General features: G+C 40.9%; 1 protein-coding gene across 1 annotated transcript in view; it reads left to right on the top strand.

Annotated features, from left to right (window-relative positions):
* LOC105199919 overlaps positions 1–12,692 on the top strand; it is a 65,891-nt gene that overhangs the window by 1,074 nt on the left and 52,125 nt on the right. The window lies entirely within an intron of this gene.

Here is a 12,692-nt window from a genome sequence, read left to right as displayed (position 1 = left end):
TTCCGCGCGCTCCCCTTCAGGGCCGAATGCAGAACGGCGGATTACAGCCGGGATCATAATCGCACGATCGAATTCGGATCTCATAAGGGGAGGTTCGGGAACGTGGAATTTGCCTGAAAACCGATATACGCTGATGTAATCACTGCGGACGGATTGAACAGATCCTCTTATAAGTAGATTCGTTTCCAAATCGAGTTCCGCGTCGAGATCGTCGCGAATATCTTTAGATTACCATGATCGTTCGCGAGACGAGATTAGAACGCGTGTGTGTCGTCGATTCGAGGGATCGAGCTGCGAATATAAATAAATCTTTAGACCTGTCCGTCACGCGTTAAACACTACATTCGTGTGTAAATGCGACATATATTCGAAATTCGGATTTTGCACGGAAGCCTATCACGAAGTTAGGCTTCCATCTAAATACATGTATACGTGCTACACATCATCGGGATTGTGATTGCAATTTGACTCAAAGTTCTCGAACTTCTCTCGTTTTTGCCCGCAACGTGCTGCAACTCGCGCCGCGATTGCACGCCATCCATCGCGATCTACCGCGGTTCACAATTTTTGCAAGCCGACGGACGGACGGACGGACGGACGGAGCGAGCCGAAAATCGGTCAACGCGACGCGCCACGACACTGCCCCAGCGTCGTGCCCCAACGTGCCGTGCTACCGTGCCTTGCCCTGTCCCGTCGTGTTACGACCCGAAAGTCCCGTGCATGCGAACTGGAATGAGAAGTGATCGATTTGTTTGGCGGACGCGACGCGTGTGATACTGACAGAACTCGAGCACGCGAGTAAACACTCGAACGGGGCTGCGTCGAGGGACGAGGGAAGCAAAAGGGCTTGGGACGAGCGCGGGTGCGGGTGCAGGTGCAGGGAGGCTCGGAGGGTGGTAGGGTGTGCGACGAGATAGGGCGAGAGATAGGGCGAGCGGGGGTGGTTTACTCCGGGAAAAAGAATTCGATGTAATCGCCCTGAGCTTTCCTCGAGAGCTCGAGAACTCGGCGCGAGGGCCTGAGGTGGGGTGGCCGGCTCGGGTTACGGAGACGGTTTCCTTCTCCGGATCCTCTCTCTCGCCGCAGGGGAAACGTGCGCCCCGTCGCGAAAGATTGAAGGAATCCAGGGAGATTTGTCAGGCATCGCCCTGAGACGCAAGGAGAGAGGGGGGGGGGGAGGTTCGGTCTCAATATCGCCTTAGAAGCCTGTTGTTCGAAAGCGAATCTCCTTCGCTAACTTTCGGCAACTTGCTTTACGATGTATCAGCGGTATTCTGTATTAACGAGACAACAAGGATGTAGAATGACGTGAATGAAGGATCTCACGAATATATTATATGCTGACCAAAAATATTTCTTAGCGCAGCGTAAGCAGAAGCGCGTTTTTTTTTACGCGCGCGCGCGTATTCGGTGGTTTCCACTGCTAATGCGGGAAATTAAATGCATGTATTTTATAATCCTTTTATAGAGTGCTAGCATTATTGAGTGCTCTTCGCTAAAACATTAAAAAAATTATGCATTTATCGAAAATAACAACGAGTGAGCTTTGCATAAGTGTCCGCGGAGTCGAGAGAGCTTTCGCGTTGTTGAAAATTTCTCCGCGGAGCGCACTGGCCGCACCTATTTTCGAAAGACGTACTCAAATTCGTTTTGTTTTATGTAAGAGCCGTTAGAGAGCTCGGAGTTGGTGTCGACGTACAGAATAAAACACTCTGTTAATGGCACAAGCCCGACTTTCCATGGTTCGTAAAACAGTAAATGCCTCGAAGGTGCTAAAGTGCGTTTTTATCAGAGAACACAATCCGTACGTCATTTTTGTTCAAGAGAAAATTCTCGGTCTTACAGCTTGCACCTCGCGCGTGTACGTGCGACGATTCCTTTAAGCGATCGTATACGTGGCGTTATAAAGCGCTATTTCATATCCACTTTTATAAAACAATTATTTCCAGATCGTTCGCGCGGTACCGCGAGTTATCCGTCATGTTGACGTTACCTGATGTAAATATTTTTTTTTTCTGACCTAAAAGTAAAAAATCAGAGAAACGAACGATTTGAGTGTGTATAAACTTCTGTGCTTCTTGCGTGTGCGGATAAAAAAATTCCCGGCGAAATGGTACAACGACGAGCGAACAATACATCTTTATTATTTCTATACGTTTCTCTTGTAGTTATGATCAGGACCGGATGGCGTTGGCAGGGAACCAACATTGATCGGTATAAATTCGGATAGAATTTGTTCTCGGGTGTATCTCTTAACGCAGCCTGTCAATTCCCTGTCAGTTTCTGCTAAGCCGTAGGAGAGACGTACGAATTTACTTGCTTTTAATACGCACGTTTTCTTATCTGTTATAGCCGCGCGAACGATATTGTTACGTCTCTACGTTTCTCAACTCTGTCTTCAAATATCTTGTTTTATCGAAAGACGGTGTTGGACAATTTTTCGACCGCGTCGAAAATGATTAAGCGTTTCACGTACGTCACTATTCGCGTCACTGATTTGAAATGCGTTGTTTATGCAAGATGTTTTTATTTTATTAACTAATTCTACAAAAGTGAATTGAAAATGAGAAATCCTTCGTGGAACAAAGGCGAAATATCGAACATGTAATGCCGCAGGTATGTACATACGTCTTAAGACAATTGTCTCGAATAGATTAATACCGTTCATTCCACTGTGTCACACGCTCGCACATACACAAACACTCGAGATGTTATTACTTAGGTTACATACTCGTAATAGTTTCATTTTAGCTGCGAGCAAAACGCGTCGCGCCGCTTACCGTCCATTATACGCGTGTTTATTTTTACTAAATACATAATCCAATTAGATCCATCCGTGTATGATATTACGTCCGCAATTCATTATCGTGAAATTAATACTGTATCGTATTCTATTATTGGCATCATGTATTACATCTATTAATTCGCATCTATTACCATAAACGGACAGATATAAAATAGGACAGACATCAAATAACGTCGCTATTAATTACTAATAGCGATAGTCGGCTCGGTCCTTCGGGATTCTCTTTGCGCGGCCGGCTTTCTCCAACGCGAATATGAGAATATACAAAAATGATCCGCGTTATCTCCATGCACGTCCACGATTAGTTTGAAACGTAATTCACTCGGGACCGTCTTCGCGAACTTTGCTCTCAATCGCGATAATAAACGCAACGTGCGCGCGGCTGGGGTTGCTCGGGGAACGCGCCCAATGTGCGCGTTTAACTCCGGTTTAGATAGAGAACACAGTTTCCATTCATCAAACAGCGAAATCCGACAAATATGTGCGGTCGTTAGTAAGCACTCCTGGAAAGTGCCGTCTAATACGCTTTTCGGTCGGTCCGGCAAACGAGATCGAAACGGCGGCGCGGCCCGTGCACGTTTCCGATCGATCGAATTCACCTCAACCGGACGATCACGCGCATCGTCGATCATCGCGCGCCGCACTCTAAAGAGCTAACTTTAAAATCTTCTAAGCGGCTTTAAATATCTTCGCTCGAAACCTTCCGGCGTCGCCCTCTCGTCTCCCGCGGAAGTCTTCCCATTTCGTCGCTGCATTATAAATTCTTTAAAATTATCTAAAATACGATTTAAAAGAGCGAAGATAGAACGGACGTCTCCTTTGTTTCGTTCGGACGTTCTTTCTTCCGCAATTCAATAAAAGTTTTTTTTGTTGCGTGCAACGTTCTGTTCTCGATCGCGCGGGCAGAATTACAGGCGTAATAATAATTTTTCTGTATAGCCAACGTCTGGCGCGCACGAGTTTATGTACGCGCGCAACGTAAAACCCGACAATTCGTTTCGATTGTTTTCGTTTTGCTCGGGATCAACATCTCAGAGATCAGAAAGAATTTATCTCGTATCGTGCACCGCGCATAAGAACGAGGTATTCGCGAGATGTGTCTTTCGGGAACAGGATGTACAAGGAAACGAGCGATTCTGGTAACAGTGACGCGAGATCGATCGTCTGCTTCCGAAATGCTTCGGGCTGTGGCCGTCCAGATCTAACGCGTATGTACGATTCTCGACGCGAGAGGGATTGAAACACTTTTAATGTAATTCAAAATGCATTATTTATATTAAGAGAATATTATTTATGAATATTATTTATGTAAAGCGTGGAATTATGACAGTTAAATAAATGACAATGCGCAATGGCAATCACTTGCTGTTAATCCTTTTAATTTGCTAATTTTAAACGCATACGTATGAGTAATTTTTAGTAAATATTGTATTCTCATATTCCACGTTTGAAAATTACTGTGCGAATTGCCGTTTCGTCTATAAGCGAGACAATTCTAATTTTGAACTAATTTTTTTTAATTTTTGTTATTAATGTTGCTCAACAAAGATTGTTGAGTAAATTCTGCGGGTCACTGACAAAAAGTAATCCAATTTTTGTATAAAATTCACTATTACATTGTTAAAAATTATAAAATAACGTACGACAAATGTAAAATGAACATTTGCTAACGCGTGACACGAAATGTTAATAAAATCCATTTCTTTACTTTTTTTCTAAAAAGTACACCGGCCCGTTACATCAAAATCTGTTTTCACTGACGTATATATTACGAAAGTTTGGAAACTAGCGCAGTCTCATTTATGAAGTGCAGTTCGCGCGTACAACAATTTAGGAGTACGGATTCATAAGCGTTCAGAACGTAAATGCGTTAGATTAAATTTCGCCGTTTGTTTTAGGGATAAATTTGGAAGATCCATTTACGGCTTAATTTGACGTATTACGGACATTGTTGTCGCAGTATTACGTTATAACTTATAATAAATCTAGCTCTACTAAAATTATAGCGACTTCTCGCGTGTGAATTCACCCTAATGGGAAACAGCTCGTCGCTCTCGATATGCGCACAATCGAATAATCTGACGAGCGGAAGCAACGTTACCGGCGCTACTACAAGTTCCTGATCTTATGCCAGTCTGATAGTTAACTTCGACCTGGAAGTAACTAGTTAGTGTACAGGGCGGGCGGTTTAACGTTCGTCGATCTTATGCGTAGCGCCATCAGGCAATAGTTATTATAGCTTATACGTCGGCTGTGTCTTATTAATGAAGTTGTATTAACCGTGTTCGGAACAGGTTCACTGGAAAAACCTTCAGATTTACGTCATTAAATTTCTCCTTGTAACATACATATACATAATAACAATCGAACGATTGTTAATCGACACCCAGAGAAAAGTTTCTTCGAGCAAAACAAATTTATTTGAATTAAAGAAATTTGTGCATTATTATACGATTAAATAAAAGTTTCTTTGATTTGAAGAAATTTTCTGGTTGTTCCTTTTATTAAAAGTAAAGAAGTTTGATTTTGCAACGCTTTTTTTATTTTTTTTTATTTTTTTTTATTGAAAGAAATATATTTTGTAAAACCAGAACAACGAAATTATATTTCTGACATTTCTGTCAGTGCTTTCTTTGAATTGAAAAATTATTTGTTTAATTTAAACAAATAATTTATTTATTTAAAAAAAGCCAACGTCATTTCTTGAAATCAAATAAATTTGTATTTTCCTCAAAATTATTTTCACTTCAACTTGAAGAACTAAGTTACAGAAACAGTTTTTATCAATTTAAACATAACTTTTCTCTGGGTGTAACGAGCAATCAAGTGAAAGTTCTACTAAAAAGATGTGAGAGAAAACATAATAGCAAAGAAGTAAAAAATTGAAGCATATGTAATCTTTGAAAAATTGCTATCGTACAATATAAAAAAACTAAAACTCGAATAAAAAGACTAATATATACATACTTATAAAATATTAAAAAACAGATTAAAATTGTTATGTAATAATTATTTTCTTGCTAGACGTTTGCAGAAAACTTAATTTAATTTTTCCCACCTGCACAGATATCTACTATAGATTTCTTCTTATCGGATTATGATTTTTGCGTGGAGTAGACGATCATTGATATCGCAATGCACGCCAATATTTAGGGAACAAAACTTAGATCGATTTGTCCTGTTTCGAGTGTCCAATCAAGAAGTGGACTCCACGGCTGAATGGTAGTCGCGCAACTTTCACAGATTCGAATGCCTATTCTATATCCATTAACTCACACCGGAGCGCGACGTAAGTAATGCAGATTTTGATTCGCCGGAATCCGACGGCGTATTTGTAATGTAAATTAATACGGATCGAGAAACGCGAGGCGTACAAAACCGATGACGTTTATCTCGTATTGTTACAGTGCTACCCTTTTTTTTTGCAACCGCTGACCCGCGAAAGATCTCAACGGCGCACGGTTTATTCACGTTTTTTCTAATGGAAAGGTCGAATTTATCCGCTCGTAAAAAAAGAAGAAAATTTGCGTTCGCGTAGCCACGCAGCGCTTTTAAAATAACGTTCAGTTAACGCCGCACACGAGAACGTTTATTAAACACATTGGAATAGATACGATTTGTTCTATGCGCTCACAATTCGAGTGAATTTTATTCTCCAAGTTCTGCTCTACTTCACTTAAACTTAAATCCTCCTCTCAATCACACTATGAATGTAATATCAAAATTATAAAATTATATACATTGTATTAAATATAAAAATGCATGAAAAGAACGATTTTGGTGAAAATAATTTTGTTTAACCATCAAAATAATTACGAAAAACGTTCAAACACGACGAGCAATGCTGCCAAAAATCTGGGCGTTTTAAAGCAACCAATTTGAGCTTCCTACATAGTTATTTCGACGGTTTTTAACAAAATGAATTTAACAAAACTTTAGCAAAATCGTTCTTTCCGAGTAGGAGGAAGGAAAATTAAAAACAAAATTTGATAAAAATATGACAGGTGAGAGGAAAAATTCTCCCTATACCCTTAATGTGCTCCGCGGCAATGTGTTACGCGTAATTTCCATTTACGAAGAGCGGCAGCACACACGCGGTAGTACTCAACACTGATGATTTTCCCCTGTACGGTGCAGCATCTGAGGAAAAGATTGAGAATTAATCCCGACGTCACGTTTCGCCGGAACCAAGCGGCGCGTTTCGAGGCGACATAACGTAAATCGCGACAGATTTCTCCGGGCGACGGGTTTACGCTCGTTTCGCTTCGCTCGGGGCGACGTGGCCGTCGTCGTCGTTTCCAAGCTCTGTTTTTCAAATCCGGGAGGGGCAGTCGGTTTAACGGCAATCCGACGAGTATAATCCTGCGAGAGTGGTGAGAGGAGAGGGGGGCGGGGAGAGGAAAGCGAATTTGTCAAATCGATTTCGCGTCGCGGAGCAGTGAGCCACGCGAATCGCGCTATTTCTAAAGGGCAATCCGACCAATTACGAAAACGCGCTGAGCGACACTATTCGTCGCTTTGGTACCGGGCTAATGCAAATTTCGGTTTGTCGAAAGCTGCGAGTAAAGCCGTAATGCAAATCAGTGCAAATTAATGCGGATCGTAGGTGAAACCGACAGGCCGATAAAGTTTTTAACTGCGTCGCCGATGGAGCGGACGAACCCGGGGGTTTGTCGCGTCGCTTTCGTATCCTCTTTCGCGTGTAACGCCTGACTAAACAGCATGGTAATACCACTTATATTGCACGCGCGACCCCGCACCGTACACATTCTTCCAAGTGATTACAAATATTCCGTGTATACGCTTCCATTACAACCTCGCGTCGCGTCGGCTCCAAAAAAAAAAGCAAAGCTACAAGCGCTATAACTTCTTACGTGGAAGAGTTCACCAAGCGCGACGTTTAAGCGCGCTTACGGCACCCTTGACAGCCATTTTTCGTCTTTATACGGAGTACCACGGGAGAAACCCGAGCGGATTTTTTGGAAACGCAATATTCGCGCTATTCTAACGAGAAAACTCTGCCGACCGAAACTTATTGTTCCGAAAAAAAAAAATATTTCAAAAAAGAGAGTTTTTTCCGAAAATTTAATTTACGTAACTTGCCTACACTGTTAACTCCGTATAACTCGTTCTTGGATAATTATGTTATCGTTGTTGACGGTAAAAGCGCGTCAATGGGACAAATAATTACGTAAAGTTAAATAAAGGATACGAACAAGGAATATTTGATTATACAAAGTACTACGGTATACATGTATAAAAATCCTTCCTGAATAGAAGAATGGTTTTGCTGAAGTATCTAAAAATTTAACTGGATACACATCTGTGAAAATAACTTTGTTGGGGTCATCAAAATAATTTCGCAGGACCCTCAAATTGGTTGTTAGAAAACTTTTCGCAGCCTCGCTTAAGCGCTCCCACATAATTATTTTGATGGTCCAGCAGAATTATCTTCAAATCTGTATCTATTAGCTAAATTTTTACAGGAGAAAGAACAATTTTGCTGAAACACAGATCTAAAGGTAATTATGTTGAACGGTTAAAACGTTTATGTTGGACGTTCAAGCTAGCTGTTAGAATGTCAAAACTTTTTACAACAGCAGGATCATCGTGGCTTGAACGTCCTTTATAATAATTTTGATAGTTTAACATAAAATTATTTTCTGATCTGTATCTTAGCTAAATTTTTAAATGCCACAGTAAAATTGTTTCTTTCCGCGTAGATACGTCAGCGAAATTGTTCTTTCCATTTAATTTCTTCGTTTAAACGATTCATTTAAGCGAAAAGTCGACAGTTTTTTTTCCGAGGTAACATATAGAATTTATTTAATCGGTATTTCATCGAATATACACGTGTAACGGTTAGACTTCTTTATCGTTTTACCTGCCAGGATAAAGTGTTGTAATTTGATTTTTACACATTGTGATTGTATCTCGGACGAATGTCGGTACAATAGAGAAAGAGTTATTTCATTGAACGGTGATAAATGGTGGTAAATGAGTAAATTGTTTCGCAAATAGATAAACTAGTTTCGCGAATGAAGCCCCGAATCGATCGTCTCGAGCGTGCAAGTCTCGTAAAAAATGCGCATAATCTAATTTACGAGCAACAATCTCCAAAGAGTTGACGAGCGTCAAAAGGAGCGGGGGATTACGTAGAACAGCAGTATTGTTTGCTCTTACTTCAGTCTTTAAAACGGACGAGAAGAAAGAGGAAGTTTGCCAGTTACCGTTTGATTTCTGCCCGTTACACTTTACGAGCGAAAAATTTACAGAAATTTGCGCGTTCTATTGATTTTACGGATGAAACAGGGGTGAGGGAGGGAGGGAGGGAGGGAGAGAGGAAGAGGGGTCGCATGATCGAATCTCGAAGATTTGCTTTTAAACATTGAAACAGTGCTCGCAGTTAAAGGGTCAAAGCGAGAATGGCGGTGGCGCGGGCGCGGCGTTTCTTTACGATCGGTGATTCGCAGAGTCGTAAAGCGTAACGATTTGATTAGCTTCCTTTGGGATTTACATTTTACGTGCGGGCGCGCGGGGCGACGCGGACGTAGGAGTGCAGACGCGCGCGGAGCAAAATACGCGGTATCGCGGATCTGGATAATAAATCATCGTGGCTTAAGCCGTTCGTTAGTATCGCGCAATCTTTAATCGCGCGCAAGGAAAATATTTAGCGAATAAATGTAGATTAAAGACCCCCCCCGACGGCAATACTATCGCTAATAGCCGTCACTGCGAAAATCGTTAATCAGCGTTCACGTCTACGTCGTCACTTTGATTAGCCTTCCTAGGCGTTTTCAGCGTAACCGCATATTGCAAACGGGATCTGGAGATTAACATATACAAACTGACGTAATGATGACGGAGGTACGCAAGACGGTCAATTACTCTCGTTCGTCAACCCTGACAGTACGGAAACGGTAACAAAGACACTCCTCGCATTCGTTTGCACATCATAAATAATCAGCGCGCTCTCTTCACGCTGCGTTATACACTATGTGTATCAGCGTATCGCGCGGAAGCTTTCTCAACATGATTAAACGATTTTGAAAACCGGACATCCTCCCCGTATCCTCTTTTACATCAATCCTCTTTCTTAGCGTGGCGACCTAAGCGGCCTAAGCCCCGCGCGCACAGCACGGCACGTCCGTAAACGGGCGCTGCACATTCGTATACACGTGTTTCGGTCCCGCAAATCCCCCGATCGAAGCGAATCGTACCCGTGGTGTGCGGACCGCGGTGTAGAACCTTCTCGCCTACATCCGCGCGGTCTCCTCGAACCTGTCCGCTACACAACGGATTCTCGGTCGGCGAATGGCAGTCTATTACGGCGCGCGTAATCGACCGCTCGAATGGGTACGATTGTCATGGCTGACAGCCGACTCGAATCGAATCATCTCGGGCAGATAAGGCGATTGAGACGGTTTTGCGCGTCGTTCGCGCGCGAACGAGCTATCTATAGTGTACGCGCACACTGCAACTTGGACGTCCGTCGCCGCGCTCGCGCTCGACTTGCAACGACGTATTTCGCATTCGTATCTTCGTATCTTCGTATCTTCGTTGCGCGATCCGATACTCGCGATAACCTCGTGCATCCTAGTTTCCCCAGCAAATTTAATAAAACTCTACGTTATATTTTACTACTGTAATTATATTACTTTTATTACAAATTAATTAAATTAAAATCAAGAAATGCTCAACAACGATCAAAGTGGATCTCGGTGCTCGAATAATATGATTCTATAGGCGGTTTTTTATATACATTTTCTAATTCCCCGAAATGCGCGCTGCATATTCGTCGTGCTTGAAACGTACTTCTTAAATTGAATCAGAAAAGTAATTTCATAATATTACATTACTAGTAAATAAATTAACTAGAATTAACTAAAATTAGGAGAGAATTAAATCAAATATCTAAAGGATAATACCAATTAAAACCGACACCAATTATTGGTGTGTGTGTGTATATGTGTGTATGTCCACGTATCTATTATTAATTAAAACTACAACGTAACGTTTCGGTCCTGCGGTGGAATTGAATCTTCTTCAGTACAAACGTAATAAATTTTAATGGCTATTAAAAATTATTAAAACTCGTTTGAAACGCCATTATATATTTGATTAAATTGCTAATTAAATATTATCGATGCTAACAAACATTATGTAAGATCCTCCCACCTCATCCCGACAAATTAATTTTCTTCACATTTTCTGAGGTGGAAGAGGAGGCGATCTTGGAAACGCTGGTTAGCATCAATAATACTAAAATAATAATTGTCAATTTAACTCTGTGATTCTCTCTCTCTCTCTCTCTCTCTCTCTCTCTCTCTCTTCTAATTTAATTTAACAACTGTGTTTCAAATCGAAGGTAAAGACATACACTTCAAAAGAATAAAAAAAATATATTTAAAATTACACAAGAAACATTATTTTTAACATTAGGATCTTGATCATACACTGATTCTTTTTCGATTTAAATTGTACACTGTTAAAAATATCGTAAAATTCAATGTATTTTTAAGTTAAACATAAATTTAAAGTACATTAAATCTAATGTATCTATAACTGAAAAGCACGTGTATGAAATTTAGTGCACTTTTGACAACATTAAATGTTTTTAATGTACCTGCTTGAAATTTGCTTCCGTTACATTACATTAAATTTTGCTTTTATCTTATTTTTAATAGTGTACTAGAAATCACAGTTTTATTCTAATATTAGTTATTGTTAATCAATTTTATTACAAATTTCTTCGAGACCGTCTTGTTAGTCTATTAAATTATTTTTGTATTTACATAAAAAAAATAGAACCAAAATAAAAAAAAGGAAAGAAAATGATTAAGACATAATTTATATACATTTATATCATGCTATTTAAGAAAAAAAAAAGAAAATTTTTATAGTCACTTTTGCAAAGTTATTGACAAATAATACAAGTTTTAGAAACATCAATCGCCCAGTTCTTGATTCTTTTGAAAATGTTCAAACACTGTTTTCGAAACTCAAGATAATGTAAGCGTAAGATAATAAGCATATTATTCAAATCATTTATGAAATGCGTGACAATGATTTCGGCGATAATTTTTTTCGTACGTTCGTCGTAAACGAGAGCAATTCGTCCGACCGTTTCTGAACCATTCACACGCCATAGGCGAGAATGCGTCGCGCAGTTCTCCATGCCACGCTATTATGCAAATGAGATTTATCTAAAAATAGAGAAAAACGCGTAAGAGGAAGAGGACACGATCTCAATTTTACTGGCGCGCCGTGCGCCGGTGTCCGCGTGAAAACGAGGTCGGCGTAATTTTAACGGAGCGCTCTCTCGTGTGTTTTGGGTAAGCGCTCGCGCGCCACGAGATAAACCGCGTTGCCGTGATGCTAATTAAAAAAACGCCGCGGTTATTACGCGTCATTGTTGCAGACGCGTTGCGCCGCGCGCGCGCTCCGCCCACACTCGCATTTGCACGAGCGATTCGTTGAGAACAATTGACCGAATCGCGATTGACGTTGAAAGACAATTGGGTTACGGGTGAAATATAAATAAAATATTGGCGAACAGATCCCCATGATGGGGCGATTGACAGAGCCTGAAAACGCGACGAAAAATAATTCATCGTTTTGATAAATAATTGCTCGTCGAAGTTTTTCAGATTTTTACCGCGCGTAAGCGAGAGATAGAGATAGAGTGAGAAAGAGAAAGGTGGGGAGAGAGGGGAAAAGAGAGATTCCGCTGTCACGGAACACTGAATTTTTCTACGGTTGAATTATTTGGAATAATCCATGAGTTTTGTATGCTCTCGCGCTTTCGCGGTTTTACCGCGATAACGAAGTCTTCGTAGAATTTCGTGCGGAATTTGAATCGCCAATTACCATAATGCCGCGGATA

The sequence above is a fragment of the Solenopsis invicta genome, chromosome 7 (genome assembly GCF_016802725.1).
Source record: "Solenopsis invicta isolate M01_SB chromosome 7, UNIL_Sinv_3.0, whole genome shotgun sequence".
NCBI classification, from domain to species: Eukaryota; Metazoa; Arthropoda; class Insecta; order Hymenoptera; family Formicidae; genus Solenopsis; species Solenopsis invicta.
The sequence above is the reverse complement of the archived record's forward strand: the minus strand, read 5'-3'. Positions and strand labels throughout refer to the sequence as shown.